This window comes from Mixophyes fleayi, chromosome 2 (assembly GCF_038048845.1).
Source record: "Mixophyes fleayi isolate aMixFle1 chromosome 2, aMixFle1.hap1, whole genome shotgun sequence".
Classification (NCBI taxonomy): domain Eukaryota; kingdom Metazoa; phylum Chordata; class Amphibia; order Anura; family Limnodynastidae; genus Mixophyes; species Mixophyes fleayi.
This window is the reverse complement of record NC_134403.1, coordinates 309039283-309056164: the sequence shown is the minus strand read 5'-3', so window position 1 is coordinate 309056164 and position 16882 is coordinate 309039283. Positions and strand designations below refer to the sequence as shown.

Below are 16882 nucleotides of genomic sequence, written 5' to 3'. Positions count from 1 at the left end.
CCCGCCGCCTCTTCGCTACCTTTAACACTCTCCTGTCTCCCCCACCTCCCTTCCTCCTTATCTGCCACTGACTTCACCTCCTTTTTCTCTTCTAAAATCGCGGCCATCAGACTTGAAATCTCCTCCTCCACCCACTCTTCCGCCACCCCCCCTCTCGCCCTTCCTCCCCCCTCCACTCTCCCCCCAGCCACCAACTCCTTCTCTCCTTCCGCCCCACCTCCGTTGAGGAAGTCCACTCTCTCATTTCTTCTTCCCCCCCTTCTACCTGCCCCCAGGACCCCATCCCTTCTCACCTTCTTCGCTCCCTTTTCACCTCCACCTGCTCCCACCTCGCTCACCTCTTTAATCTGTCCCTCTCCACCGGCAGCTTCCCCTCCGCCTTTAAACATGCTCTCGTCTCACCCATTCTCAAGAAACCCAATCTTGACCCCACCTCACTCTCTAATTACCGCCCCATTTCCCTTCTCCCATTTGCCTCCAAAATACTCGAGAGACTTGTCTGCAACCGTCTCTCCACCTACCTCTCTGAACACTCCCTCCTTGACCCTCTCCAATCAGGTTTCCGCCCCCTCCATTCCACTGAAAACTGCCCTGGCTCAAGTTACGAACGATCTCCTCTCGGCTAAAGCCATGGGCCACTACTCCCTCCTGATTCTCCTTGACCACTCAGCGGCCTTTGACACCGTTGACCACCCCCTCCTGCTTCACACCCTTCAGTCCATTGGCCTCTCCGGTACCGTCCTCTCCTGGTTCACCTCTTACCTTGCCGACCGTTCCTTCTCTGTTTCCACCTCTGATTCTCTCTCCCCTTCTTCCTCCCTTCCAGTCGGGGTCCCTCAGGGCTCTGTCCTTGGACCCTTACTATTCTCACTATACACCTCTTCTCTGGGTGCACTCATCAGCTCCTTCGGCCTCAAGTACCACCTTTATGCTGATGACACTCAACTCTACCTTTCCTCTCCTGATCTCTCTCCCTCCCTTCTTTCCAGGGTATCCACATGCCTCTCTGCCATCTCCTCCTGGATGTCCTCTAGATTTCTTAAACTCAATCTTGCTAAAACTGAACTCATTGTCTTTCCTCCCTCTCGTACCTCCTTCCCCTCTGACCTCTCCATCACTGTTGACAACTCATCTATCTCCCCTGTTCCCCAACTCCGCTGCCTAGGTGTCATCCTCGACTCCTCTCTCTCCTTTGCCCCTCACATTCACTCTCTCGCTAAATCCTGCCGTTTCCAGCTTCGCAACATTGCCCGCATTCGGCCCTTCCTCTCCCAGGATGCCACCAAATCTCTCGTCCACTCTCTGATTATCTCCCGCTTGGACTACTGCAACCTTCTCCTTATCGGCCTCCCCCTCTCTCATCTCGCTCCCCTTAGATCTGTACTTAACGCCGCTGCTAGGCTTATTTTCCTCTCTTGCCGTTCCACTTCTGTATCCCCACTCTACCAAGCCCTTCACTGGCTCCCCTTCCCCTACAGAATCCTTTTCAAGCTCCTCACTCTGACTTACAAGGCCCTCGCCAACTCCACTGCTCCCTACATCTCTAACCTTATCTCTATTCACACTCCCACCCACTCACTGCGATCGTCGCCTCTCTTCCCCTCTGATTACCTCCTCTCACGCACGTATCCAAGACTTCTCCCGCGCCGCTCCCCTCCATTGGAACAAGCTCCCCCGCTCCATCAGAACTTCCCCTAATCATTAAAAACCCACCTTTTCCTTAAAGCCTTCCAGTCCCATGCCTAAACTCCCACCGGTCGGCTACCTCTCTTTCTCATCCCTTCTTCCCTTCTCCCCCTTCCTCCCGTCTCTCCATGTGTCTGTCTGTCTTCCCCTCCCTTTAGATTGTTCGCTCCTTTGAGCAGGGCTCTCCTACCTTCTGTTTCCATCATTTTTAACTGCGCTCTCCAGCTACTCAGCTCACCTCCTCTCAGTCCCTCTGCCCTCTGTCTCCTCTCGCTTCTCTCCGCTCCCCTCAGTGACTCTCAACCTGTCATCCGTGCCCACCCTCTTGGGCCATAGTTACCTGCCTGTACTCACTTTTCCCCTCCCTCCCTCTCATGCTGTGCCTGAGCCCCCAGAGTTATAGTGCTTACTGTTACTTGTACTGTTTCACCTTGTACTTTGCCATTGTTTGTCCTTGTACGGCGCTCAGATACTTTGTGGCGCCCTATAAATAAAAATTAATAATAATATTGCAATCATTGGATGGTAAATTTGTTTTTATGGTTTGCCATGCCTGTGCCCAATATTCCACAGAGATTGCACAGACTAATATAGTCAATGATTTGATCACTGCTAAATCTAAAGGACATTACTTACTTCTAACCCTCATGCATCTTTCTGCTGCTTTTGACACCGTTGACCGTTGACACCGTTGACCACTCTCTTTTCATACAAGAGCTGTATTACCTACTTCAGGGTAGTTTCCTACTCCTAACAGCCAACAAAAAGTTACTTAGCTGACATGTCTATTACTGTTGACAACATGACAATAAACCTTACCCTGAAAGCTTGCTGCCTATGTGTCATCCTTGACTCAGAACTTTGTTCCCCACATCTAATCTGTAACTAAATCCTTTAAGGAACATTTCCAGAATACGTACACATCCAACACAAGACACTGCAAAAACATTAATTCATGCTATTATCTCCTGCGTTGACTATTGCAATATCTTCCTTACTGGTCTTCTCCAAACCAGACTCTCACCCCTACAATCTATTTTGCAAACAGTGGCTATACTGAATTTCCTTGTACAACATTGCACTACTGCTCTGTTATGTCAATCCCTACATTGGTTGCCTGTTTATTACCCAATCCAATATAACATACTTCTACTAACATACAAGGCCATCAACAAAACTCTTCCCTTGCCTCAAAGTGTCTCCTAAACCGCTTCATCTGTTCTGTACAAGATCTGAGTCTCATTCACATTCATTACGCGCTCCAATTCACAATTACAGGACTTTTTGTGGGCTGCACCCACTTAGTGGAATGCCCTCCCTTGCACAATAAGCTTGAAGGTTTGGAGACTAGAGAAAAGCCTTTCCCTGAGAACCCATCTCTACAGGCAAGCTGATCAAACTCTCCAACCACCCTCTTATTTAGCCTAGGCTATTCTACCTTATTTCTACCTCTCTGCCAAGGACAGACCTAGACTTTTTTTTTTTTTTTTTTAGGGGTGGGATGATTTAACATAGCCCCGTCCCCTCCTTCACTTTGGTTGTACCTGTTGGCTGAGAAAAAGGTAGGAGGATGCTATCCGATCATTATGATTTTGTTTAAAACATCTGCCACTACCATCTACATAGTTCACACAAAACTTACATGTTTTCTTTCTATTCTCAAACAACCCCTGACCAACATTGTTGTGTGACTGGATCATATAGCCCACTAAGCACTTTTTACCTTTGCAATCTGCAAACTTAACCTCATGTACCAATTTCCTATTATCCTATAGATTGTAAATTTGCGAGCATGGCCCTCTAATCTCTCTGTGTGTAGTGCCCAATCTCGTTTTATTAATGCAGTGTGCTCCCAGAAAATTTTGCCAGCCAGGTGGCATGAAGAAGCAGCTGGGTGGGGGCATTGTAATGCTTTACAATAATATTGAAAAACGTTGAAGGTTATTGCCCACATCTGCCAGGACTGGTGTTCAGTGGTCGAACATATACTGCTGGCTGTAGCGCTCATATGGTGACTGTTAAAATAGGAGACACAATGGTTCATTCTATTATAATCTGATTCTGTTGGGCTCCAACAGCTGGGTGGAGCACCCGGGAAATAGGTGGTGGGGAGAATACGGATTAATGTGTTTGGCCGGAATTGTAAAGCACTGTGCAACATGCTGGCACTACATAAATATTATTTAATAATAATAATAAATAATAATATTATTATTATTATTATTATTATTATTATTATTATTGCTTCTCTACAAAATACTTAATTCTGCATTAATTTAATATTTTGGCATAGTGATGCAATTTGGTATGAAATAGCTGTGGATATATATTATGCTGAATATTGGGGTGTGTTTGATGATGAGAAGATTAAAAGAAAAGAAAAGATAGGAAAATATTATACCAAAAGAAGCAAAAATTATAAATCTATATATTGTGTGATTGGACTACGGCTTCCATCAACAAAGCAGAGTGTAATGCAAAAATTATATATAAATAGATTTTAAATTCGTGTAAATGTTTCAAATGCTAATGTGGGGACAAAAAACAGCTCAAAATTCTACAAGTTTGTGTTTTATACCATCCAGTTTCCATTAAAAATAAAAAAACAAATACAGAAACTACTAGACTGGTTTTGGCAAAACCAAAAAACACAGGGTAGTTCACCAAGACCTCTTGTCTATATACAATGCAGAGAGCACATCAGAGATTTGTTATTCAACTCTGTCCTATGATATAAACAAATGTCTGAAAGAAGCAGAAAACTCATCATTTGGGAAAGTTGCTGTAGGCCATACCCAATCCGAATCACCTGAAGGTGGCAGACTCTCTTTAACTTTTCATTTGTAGTCTTCTCTACTCGATTTAAATGCAAACGATAATTTTTTTATGCTTGAATTAAAATTCCCCTTGACATAGCAAATGGAGGGGTCTAGTCAGAATGGAGATGGACTCCACCATAACCACATGATACGGTCACATACAGCACTTCGATTGGTAATTTAGGGTATTTTTAGTACCATTAGACAACCAGCCTGTTCCGTTCGTGTTCTATTCCTGGTTGAAACATACAGCATAGATGTAAGTCACCTGTAGAGCAGTGTAAGGATGGAATTTATGGTGTTGCAGACAGCCCACTAGATGCACACAAACAAATGAATTTGTGACTACGATCATTCATCTAACAGCAGCCCCAGGGAGCAGACAGTAAACGCAGACAGATTTGCCTTGTGTGGGCAGAGTCACGGGCAGAACTATGGGTGGAGTGACAGGCAGCCCTTGGTATTAAACTGCAGCTCTTCCCCATTCTGTGCACATGCACACTCAGGGCCATGAAAAACATTGGGTTCTACAAGTAGCTGTGAAACCGTGCCCCCTTTAGGGAGGTTTCTGGGCATCAGGGACCCCCCCCCCCTTCTTTATAAGTGCACCCTGCCCCCTGCAACCAGTATATTTGTGGGCGGCAGGATGAAACTGGAGCACCCGGAACACAAAACTCCACACAGATGGAACCTTATTAGCACATATAAGCCCAGATGCAATGTCAGAAAATGTCCAATCCAGCTGATAACACACATTCTGCAAAAATCCATAGAAAATTAATGTGCAGGATTTCCCAGTCCAAACACCAATTTAATTATGAAATGCTAAATTGGTTTTGAATTTATAGATGTGCATATACTTCGGATACAAACCTTCAAGTACTGCTTACTACAGACATCTACAAATATCACAATGCACTACAAGACTGGACAAGTGGTATTAAAGTTACAGTCTCGGTAGCTAATAAAGAGTTTAAACTTACAGATCTATAAACATATGAAATACAATTACAAAGGGAAAGAGGAGCAGGAGTTTGGATCACAAAAAAAGGCAGATCCTCTTTAAGGTACGTGAAAACAATTCTTCAATATGCTGATTCTAAAGCTGGACAACTACAGGTTGGCCAGATGGCTTGGCCAGGGGGCTGAAATGGTAACCAGTCAACAGGGGAAGGCAGGCAAGTTTTAGCCCGGGGGGGCAAGACTCGACTCAGCAGCCTATTAGTGTGAGTCACTATGTAATAACCATTTATCACTAAGCTCTGGCAATCACAATACCTCATCCTCCTTGTTGAATGTGCTCTGTTCTGTTTACCCTGTAGTGAATAGAGCACAAATGGGAGTTTGGAAAGTGTTTAAAATTGGGAACTTAATCCATACGCACATTGACGATAAACACACACCTTTAAATACATGATAAACCTCCCACACCCATTTCAGTATTATTGCAAACATGCCTTAGAGGAAAACAATTATCAAATTACAATTGTGTATGCAATTCATTACCAATGCGGCTACTTATTTTATTTGATAAACTTATATAGTTTAACACATTTAGTAGGGTATTTATTTCAATATGCTACCTCATATTAGTATGTGACTATCTGGGAACCTTCATGCTGCGCCCACACAGACTTATTTTTTCTAGTGTTTCAAAGACGTCTTGTAGGTTTACGTAGATTTCCATCTTTTTGTGTACAAATTTTTCATTGTGTCTACAAATTTCCGTGAAAAGATCTTTTGACTAAAATGAATGGAATCATTGCATGCAGTTATCTTAAAGTTCCATTATGATCTAGGAAATTATTATCCTAAAAAAGGTAGCCCTCCCTCTAGCCAGAGCCCTAGGAAAATCGGCTGCATGTAGAAGTCCCCAGGGATAGGGGGAGGGGCCAGCTTAGAAAAATGTTAATGCAGCTTTAAGGTATCCAAACATTACTATTCAGTCATACTATTTGATTTTGATTATACTGGATAGAAAGCTGTGTGTTGAACACGTGATAAAATCCCATTATCCAGTACAATCAGCTTGCACATAATTCAGATTGAACAATTGTTATTGTAATGCAACTGAATTGTATATGCGCTATATTTGCACAATCCTTCAAAGCAATCCAAAAGTTTTGCCAAATTAAACACCAAAACGTTTGTGTATGGGCTATTTTATTTTCACTGCGGTGCAGGACATGTTTGATCAGTTCACAACAGCAGTAACAATGACATGGGCAGGTTATTTAAAAAAAAAAAAAATACCGAATTTCAATATTTTTTTTTTTATAAAATACTAGATAACACTAATATATATATATATATATATATATATATATATATATATATATATATATATATATATATATATATATATATATACATATACATATACACATATACACATATATATACATACATACACACACATACATATATACACACACACATACACACATATTATATTTTCTGTTATGTATAATTAAATGAACAGCAAAATTCATTTGCATTTAATTTTGCACAACATATACTATACACATAGTAAAACATAAAACCTAAACAATACCCCTGCATCTAGCATGCTCTCCAGCTAGACTCTATAACAGCACTGGTATACCTGAATGATATGATGCACTATATAGACATAGGAAAGTACTGATGATGCTCCATAACAACCAACTCTATTTATTTGTTGATTAGAAAATAAAAATTAGAAATAATTTTTGTAACCTTTACAAATACACAATACTGCCTGTAAAACTAAGTCATGCACCCATTTGTCAGTGATGTAACTATTTTACACACGGCAGGATGACATTAACCACAAGATGGGTAAATATTTGCTCAGAATAATGTGCAGTCCCTAGGTGACCAGGTGGATCTTGGCTTTCCATTCTGAATGCGGCATATCTGAGCATAACTCTGCATACTATTTCAGACATTCAAATGTATTCATTTTGTTGGATGGCATGTTGGATGGCATGTTGGATGGCATGTAGGATGGCATGTTGGATGGCATGTAGGATGGCATGTAGGATGGCATGTAGGATGGCATGTAGGATGGCATGTTGGATGGCATGTTGGATGGCATGTTGGATGGCATGTAGGATGGCATGTAGGATGGCATGTTGGATGGCATGTAGGATGGCATGTTGGATGGCATGTTGGATGGCATGTTGGATGGCATGTAGGATGGCATGTAGGATGGCATGTTGGATGGCATGTTGGATGGCATGTTGGATGGCATGTAGGATGGCATGTTGGATGGCATGTTGGATGGCATGTAGGATGGCATGTAGGATGGCATGTTGGATGGCATGTTGGATGGCATGTAGGATGGCATGTAGGATGGCATGTAGGATGGCATGTTGGATGGCATGTAGGATGGCATGTAGGATGGCATGTAGGATGGCATGTTGGATGGCATGTAGGATGGCATGTAGGATGGCATGTTGGATGGCATGTTGGATGGCATGTAGGATGGCATGTTGGATGGCATGTTGGATGGCATGTTGGATGGCATGTAGGATGGCATGTTGGATGGCATGTTGGATGGCATGTTGGATGGCATGTAGGATGGCATGTAGGATGGCATGTTGGATGGCATGTAGGATGGCATGTAGGATGGCATGTAGGATGGCATGTTGGATGGCATGTAGGATGGCATGTAGGATGGCATGTTGGATGGCATGCTAAATCAAGCTGAATGGCGTTCCAATCTATGCAGATGATCCCAATTTAGTGGGACCCTGCAATTATATTTTTAGCAATGAAAAAATATTGGAGGTGATGATAATCTATATTCTTCCACTACTTAGACTGTGACACAGTTTGCACAGTTCAGGCACACAATACAATGGCAATGTAATATTAGCTGCTTTTTTTTAACCATGTGTGTAACCATTAGATTGCTGGAGACTAAAAATAAGAGCTATCTTCTCAGTTTGAGAAAACTACCATCAGTTTAATTGTTCAGTGGGGCACACCCTCAGTGGTTTACACCAACTTGGGGAGGAATGTGTCTTATAACTTTTTAGAGAGTAATCTTGCATCTTCCAGTTGCTATTTAGGAGAGAAGCACATTGCTAGACACATGTTGCTCAATGTAAAATGAAGAATAAGATACATAAAATGTGCCATATGTAATAAAGGCCAGTTCCCATCACTTTATTTAAACCATAAAGGAGATTAAATAAAGCAGTATTTTAGGAGAATAATGAAAAAGTTAAAGTTTAATGAAAGGGGTGATACTAAAGTTATAGGAAGTTTGTTTCTTGATGAAATGTTTACTCTTTTACAAAAGAAACATCTTCATATTTTACACACCTCTATGTACACATAGGTGCGCTCCTAGTTTGCGGAGGGATGTCCGGAAAGTACCTTCATGTGTAATCGATGGACTTGCTAACACAGAACCAATGCGCTGTGAGCAAATAGTGCGCTTCATGAATTAGGTTGCGTGCGTCTCTCTAAGTAGACGACACAATGTGTGATTACTGCCAGGTCACTGTGTTCTTTGTTTGAAATAAGTTCCATCATGAAACAAATAATCCGTAAAACTCACAAACCGTATTACATTGAAATATTTAATGAAAAACATGCAATAAATGCATAATATCATAGCTGGAAAACAAGTAAAAAGTATCAATGCATCTCTAGTAAGATCTCACCGTTGAAAAAGATAAAGAAATATCCAGTGACAGCAGAATGTAGAAGCTGGTTTTTTGGTGCGTTTAGAAGAGCATATTATCTAACAGATTTCTGAATCTCACAATACCAGCGATCCAAAATGTGAGATCATACTCAGAAGGCTGGTGCTGGAGCGAGAAGACAGCGTTCCTAGTCCTACGCTTGTGTTCTCATAAAGGCAACGTTTTAAAAAAAGATTTGACATTGCAGTAGGAACACACAAAGCTGGAGGCTTATGTCACATTTAAAAGTAAAATTATTGAATATTCCTAATGTAAAGAACACATTTTTACACATTCAATAGCTTAATGCAGTGTAACAATAGAACTGAGGGGGGAAAAAACAAAATTCCAGGAGGGATATGTAAAAAAACAAAAATGTATGTAGGGGACATAAATCATAATAAAGTCCATGGTACAAAGCAATTATCTATAAGCATGAATAAGGCATTCAGCACATTCACATGTACAAGGCACTTTGGATGAATATCATCTATATTACCAAGATCAGTAGTGAGCAACTTGATATTTTTACGCTGCAAGTCTAGGTTTGCACATTTGCATCCATTTATACGGTAAGTGAATGAATCAGCAACGCATTAGTTAGAAAATATTGTTTGTTGCGGAAACCTTCCTTAATGGTATAAGTGTGTAATAGCCTCATAAGCAGCATAATCATCCTAATGGGAATAGCCTACCTAGTAGGGGAGTCAGATCACAAAACTGGTTCATAGATCAAAACAAAGAAGGATTTGGAGGCTTGCAAGCAGGGCCTTTTCACCTCTTTGTCGGTTTTACCAAGTTTATTTATTAGTTTATTGTGTTTGTCCCCAAGTGTAAAGCGCTACGGAATATGTTGGCGCTATATAAATAAATGTTGAGGATGATGAAGGTGTGTAAGTATGTCAGCCAGACCAGGACTACTTAAGTGGGAGAAGGATCAATAACTGTACAGAACTCAGATATACCGAGATATACTGTTGAGGTTTAACACTATGGATTATTATTATTGTAGATTTGTAAGGTGCCACAGTGCTCCCCAACGCTGTACAGTAAGGAAAACAGTACATACATAAAACTGGGACAATCAAGGTAGACAAAATAAATGCAGACATAAAACGAAAGGGTGTGAAGGACCCTGCTCATTAGAGAGCTTACACTCTAAGTGGAAGAGGTCACAGCTGAAACAAGAGGAGCAAATGTGGTTCAAAGAGGAGATTGGGACAGTTGTGAGGGTGCATTAGTGTGAATAGTGTTATCGGAAAGAGAACCACAAGATTGTCCATGCAGCACAAAAGTGAAAGCTTTTCCAGAACCAGAAGAGGGCGGAAGTTTGGTTAAAGCTAAATGGTGAAGGACAGTTAAGGTGGACAACAGCTAACTTAACATTTCTCCACCTTCCACTCTCTGGCCAGCTGTACAACATCACTGTTTCCTAAATGACAGTTACCAATGGCTGCTTTAATAGTTGCAGCTAATAATACTTCTGCCATACAGTAGCCACAAATGTTATTCCACTACCTTATGTAAAATTTCCTATACCATTAAATTGTAAGCTTATTTGAGCATGGCCATCTTTACCTTCTATTTCATGTCTTTGTATGCTATTAACTTGTATCCTTATCCATCAAATGTACAGAGATATGTAATATGTTGGCACTTTATACATAGGAATAAGGATACTACTACTGGAATGAATTGTGCTATATGACATAAGAGCCTAGCAAATACTTTACACCTTATTCTTACAACTAAAAATGGTATAAAAGAAACCAAAGCAGTGTGAATTCATATGCAGTCATTCAAGAAGAGGGAAACAGACTTTTGAACTGCTAAAGCAGCATTGTATATACTTAGAACTGTATATAATGTGTACCAAGAAATGTATTGGTGCTATCAAGGTATTTGGCTATGCCACATCTTTACTGGCCTTACTTTGTTTCTGAATGAACATTTGTGGTTTTTATGATGAACCAGGCCACCCTTCAAATATTCTCAAAGTATTTCTATCTGTAATCTGTAGTACATGCAATATACAGAGTATATAAGAATATATAAGAGAAACTTCCCTTTTCTGGAAACATCCCACTTATCTCATAATTGCCAAATTATCTGACCTTTCCAAGCTCCTGAAAGCAGAAGGCCCTGGGAGCACTAGAAAACCCAACATTTTTAACAATTCTGCCAAAACCCAAAATGGTGCAAAACCGAAATCTTACTCCAGCAATATCTTTAACACCACTCAGTAAAGTCATCTCTTTGAATGAAGCATAAAAGTACATAGGTTACTTTAAAGTCATGGAAGGAGTATGAAAAACAGCCGAGGCAAACTGAATATAGATATGAAAAATAAAGCATGAAACATGCAAAACAAAAACTTTGACAACACTAAACTTAAGTTCAAAGGATCACATAAACGAGAATATATATACCAAATAAGATCGCTAACTGCCAAGCTCACATTGTATGTCTGGTGACGTACTCAATGTAAGAGGAGAAAAAGATCCTTTATATCTCGGTGTACATTGAGCTCATGTTTCCCTATTAGCCACAGTGTGGGTTACTTCTGATATGCAAGAAACTAAACTAAATAGGAGTGATTCCAGTGTTCCTGCTGGAGGCCACATCCATGTTGAGTGGATGGGTCCCTAAGTCAGCCACAGATTAATTTTACTGAAACTCTGAGCACCAGCGTTTGGTAAGCTCTTGTCTAATATTGTTCCCAGCTTTAGACTAATATTAAATCAGACTGTTTTCTGAAGTGGAGTCAGCAGTCATATCCACATCTACATTGTGGTGTTGCTAATTTAGGATTCTAAACAATTGCTGCAACAATAACAGGACCTTTCATGTAAAGTTACTCCATATAGATTTTGATGACTATATCCTTATATATAGCCTATATGGGATATAATTTAATTTATTGTGGGCTCATTATATAGAATACTATTGTGGCACTACAAGTTGAAGTATACACTTGCACCCATGCACATGATGGAGTTTGTAGTTCTACGTAGTGCATGGGCTACCAGTGCATGCTGGTACCAATGGTTAATTAGCATTGGGACGGTATTCTCAAGGTGAGAGAGCAGGATAGTTTGTTGTGGCTCCCCCTCGAGGACTGAGGCCAATGCTGAACCATACTTGCCTACTCTCCCAGAATGGCCAAGAGACAATTATTAACTAATGATCAATTGATTAGCCTGTCTATTACAAATATTTTCACTCTACATATAGTGGCTGCAAGCTTGTCTAGATAAAAGTATGCAGATAAATGTAACTATAATATGCAGAATTATTCAAAAACTTAATTTATAATAACAGAAAGTGAAGTATTATAGCTCTTTTGGGGACGTCGTTATAGGCAATGGAAAAGGTCAAGCAGGTTTTCCAGTCAAACAAGGAATCGAGCTCAGAGCATATTGTTTTCTTGAACTCTATGTAATCGTTTATGCGATCATGAACCCAAGTGTAGCAGGGTGAACCTTTGTTTCTTGTTTTGTACAGAACAGTTGCAGTCCTTGTTGTCACAACTCTTTTGTCTTCATTATTTAACTATTTGATTCTTAGTTCTGTTTTGTTTATTCCTTGTTTTAACTTGTATTATAATACAGACACACACAGAAAAAAAAAAATGACCATGACGGTATGTAACAGTGTGATATTACATCTACACATGGAGTTATAATGTGGACAGATTTGGCAATTTACATACATGAACAAGTTTATTGGTCTCAGGAAATTAAATATCTTTATTTACATTTAATCAAATATCACCGATATTGATCAGATATATTAAGAATAAAAGCAGATAAGATGTATGTATTAAGTAATTGTGAAAAATAAATAAATAAATCAGGAAATAGAGGCATATGTATTCCACCCCCCCCCCTCCCCCCCCCCAAAAAAGAGAAGAGATAAAATAAAACCCCAAACTTCTTACCTCGACCATTCGGCAATCTTAAAACACCATATTGGCTGTGCCTGTGGGTTGCAAACGGTATCGATAAGTATTTATTTTGAGAACATACAATTCATTCTTTGTTAGAATTTTTTTTTTTAAATGAACTATTATAAAATTAAACTATTAAACTATTTTTTTTTTCTAAATTAAAAAAAATGAATAGTTGGATATTGATTTGTGCAATGTACGATCCTTAACACAATTTATTACAACAGTACAAAATGTCAGACTGTTAAAAAATAAAAACTTTTCAGAGACAAAAAGGAATAGATTCAAAATTATGAAACTTGAAAAGCAGGTATATGCTGTTTGGACTGCGTTCTCACATCTACACGATATAAGAAAACAAGGATATTGATGTTTTAGGAGAATTAAACCTTTGATGTGTACAGGGCAACATTAACACTGTTGTGACAAGCTGGGTGGTGTATTGCTACTATATGCAGTGACTTTCAAGATAGGAACTATGTTGTTACGAATATACCATTGAAAGAGAAACATTGAGTCAGAATCCAATTATAAGATGTATAGAAGCATCTGGTATACTATGAGAATAATATTATAATGTTATCTAATTCATTGATTAACTCTTTTTACATCAAATTAGGTCTCTCAATTCACTTTACTTTTAGCTTAATGAATGTTATGCTTTAATCAATCTTAGGTTTATTATAATCATAAAAGTGGTCACACTGTATATAGCCTGTAACACGAGATATAGCTACGCTAGCATTGGCTATATAATCAATTATCTATCAAGTTCAATTACATCTGTGAGTATGTTTAAATCATTAATAATCTATTAATTATTTGTATGTATTTTTTTTCTTATTATAGATGAATCATGAGGGTTCCTCCCCTCGAACCATGCCGCTTGCAGAATATGCATGCCAAGCGCTACCCACACACACAATATTTTGGGCAGGGCTGACTATGTCGGATTTTGATTCACCATGGCTTGTACAAACATTTAGAGGGTATTGCAGTGCTCCTTGTGCGATACATTATGAAGGCAGGGATCCATTTTTTTGCAACAATTGTCTCTGCTCATATATATGGAAATTGTAGCCTAATTAATGGTTTCTTTTCTATTCAGGTTCTCTTTTCCCTTTTGTTATTTTTCTAGTTAATGAATGCAAGTTGTCCAGTTATCCCAGTGAGGGGCAACAGGTGGCCCTCCAGCCTTCACCTGTAGCCCTCAGCTCCTTCCTGCTTGATTATCAGATTTGTTTGATATATTACAGACAGGTGTCTCCTTTTGTGAATAAATGTATTGTTTTAACATATTACTTCCATTAAGAGTAATACGAGGCACTTATGAAGGCTACAGGGCAGCTCCATGCAGCCTCTGCAGTGCATCAGGTAACCTATCATAAAGTACATATAAGGAATTGCAATAGGCAGCTGCTCAGTGTCAAATAATAAGAACATTATTAGGGACCAAAGTTTCCATGGAAACTATGTACAGTTGTCAAATATGAATTTAGGGCATTTCTGGTGAACAAGGGCAGCAAAAGCCAGAGCTATTGCTATATATTCATCCATTCAGCATAATGCATACATGCAGATCTGTGGAATTGGATAAGCCCTATAGCACTGTACATAATACAACAAGTTAGACGCAGCAGAGAATTCAGATATGTGCTTCTGTATTTGTTTATCTGAAAAAATTTCAGTGCTGCATAAAAACCAGAATAAATATATGGGGACTTCTCAATACTAATACTTGGGAATGACCTTTCCAGTCACACTGAATATATTCAGCAATGTCAAACAAGATGATTACCTTCTTTGACCCAAAGAAAAAATTTAATTTGTATTTTTACAACTCTTCTTGTTAAACTAGGACACCTTAAAAAGGGAATTTAAACAAATTAATGTGTCGCATAAGTATGAAATTATATTAGATATGCATAATAGTAAACACTAATATATGTAAATGAAAAAACATCCACATCATAGCAGGAGACATAAACATATAACTAAACACAGATATGTGTGTTGCTACACATTACTTGACAACCATCATAATGGTGATTAAATAACGTATAAGACCAGCATTTGACTTGAAAACTTTACAGTGATCTTTGATTTATTGACTCTCTGGGGGGTATTCAATTGTTAGCGTTAACACAAAAAAACGAGCGCTCAAAAAATAGTACGGTAATATTGCGCGCGAAAAGTGTTAATACGGTAGTTTACTCGCGGGATTTCAGCTCGCCACTCAGGAAGCGGCGAGCTGAAATTCCGCGAGTAATTACCATATTGACGCTAAGATTTTTTGAGCGCTCGTTTGAGAGCGTTAACGCTAACAATTGAATACCCCCTCTAAGTTTAAGGTGCGCTTACTGCTTGAGAAAAATCTTCAGTATGCATCTGTACAGCATCTTATTTCAAAGCATGTACTTAAAAGACAATAGTCCTGCTTGAACTTATTTAGTCAATTTTATTTATACAAAGCCTGTGTTTGAAAAACTAAGCTTTATGGGAATAGCTGTTTTGTAAATAAATACCTGTAGTTTAATACTTTGGGGGCTGAATAAAGAACATATACTAATTTTACAGCACGATGGAACGCTATAGTTTTGTTGTCTAAAGAGGACTTGTTTTTTCCCCTAATGCATTTAAAGCCACTCTACAGTACCAAAAAATGAAAAATGACAAAACTAGTAAAAATACTTTATTTGTGTTTTGACTGAACGCAAAATAACACATACATTAACATGAGCAATATATAACATCCACCCACAAAATTTTTATTAATAATGCAAGTCCGTCTTCAATAATGTAGCATGATGCACTTTGTTCTTAAACAATACATGTGTCGTAAATAAAACTGCAATTCAGTTAAATGTCTAGTTATTCTACTCCACACTGAATATTTCATGGGGAATCCTATATAACAGGTAACAGTATTATGCATTTAGGGAGCCATGACTTAACAAAAGGTTGTTAAAAATCTGGCATAAACTGAAATAAATGAAAATGGACAAATACCGCCTGTGGCTAGGCAGCATGTCACCTGGCAAAAAACAAACTTAAATTGTGTCAATATATCACACAATCAAATGTTCTTGTGCAGTGGAACCCAGCAGTGGAACTAAACTCACTTACAGCACTTGCCTAACAGCAGATGTTAGAACAGAGAATTTACAAGTCTGTCGTATGCCGGGATCCGCGTGCCTTTAAAAAAGCATCTGCTTACCAACTTGATGCTGCATTCACGATTTGTAATGCTTTCCTTGTGTCTGTGTCAGATCACTTTATTTATGGACATATTCATTATGTTGCATCATTGTTAGTATCTGCTAAATAACAGAATGACACATTATGATGTGCAAAAATAAGAAGTAATGTACTGGGTAATGTACGCTGTAGCCTTACAATTAAACTGCATGTAATTTAAAAATTGTAAGAGCTTATACGACATGTTTAAAATGCTGAATCCCTCAATAGTTATATGTGTCATACACAGATAGAGGATATTTATTCATATAGAGACCCCAAAAACAAAATTATATGAAAAACACATTTAAAAACATCTTTGGCAAATTTGGAAGTAGGCAAAGAAAAATACAAGACATAATTGTCACCCATGTAATGAAACCAAGATCCCTAAACTATGATGCAGATTCTAACATCTGTACTAAAAGAATAAAGTATTATAACACTATGTTAAACTATCTTTTATGGGTTTTTTATTTCAGGACATTCTCTTTAATATATTTTACATTCCA

The 16882-nt window shown here is 38.9% G+C and overlaps 1 protein-coding gene across 6 annotated transcripts in view; it reads right to left on the bottom strand.

Annotated features, from left to right (window-relative positions):
• Positions 1-16882, bottom strand: part of CDKL5 (cyclin dependent kinase like 5) — a 324391-nt gene that overhangs the window by 270357 nt on the left and 37152 nt on the right. The window contains exon 2 of one of the 6 annotated variants that reach the window (XM_075196520.1): positions 13125-13165. The exons of the other annotated variants lie outside the window; for them this stretch is intronic. The gene's annotated coding sequence lies outside the window, so the exon portion shown is untranslated. The remainder of the gene's footprint in view (positions 1-13124; positions 13166-16882) is intronic. 6 annotated transcript variants of the gene reach the window in all.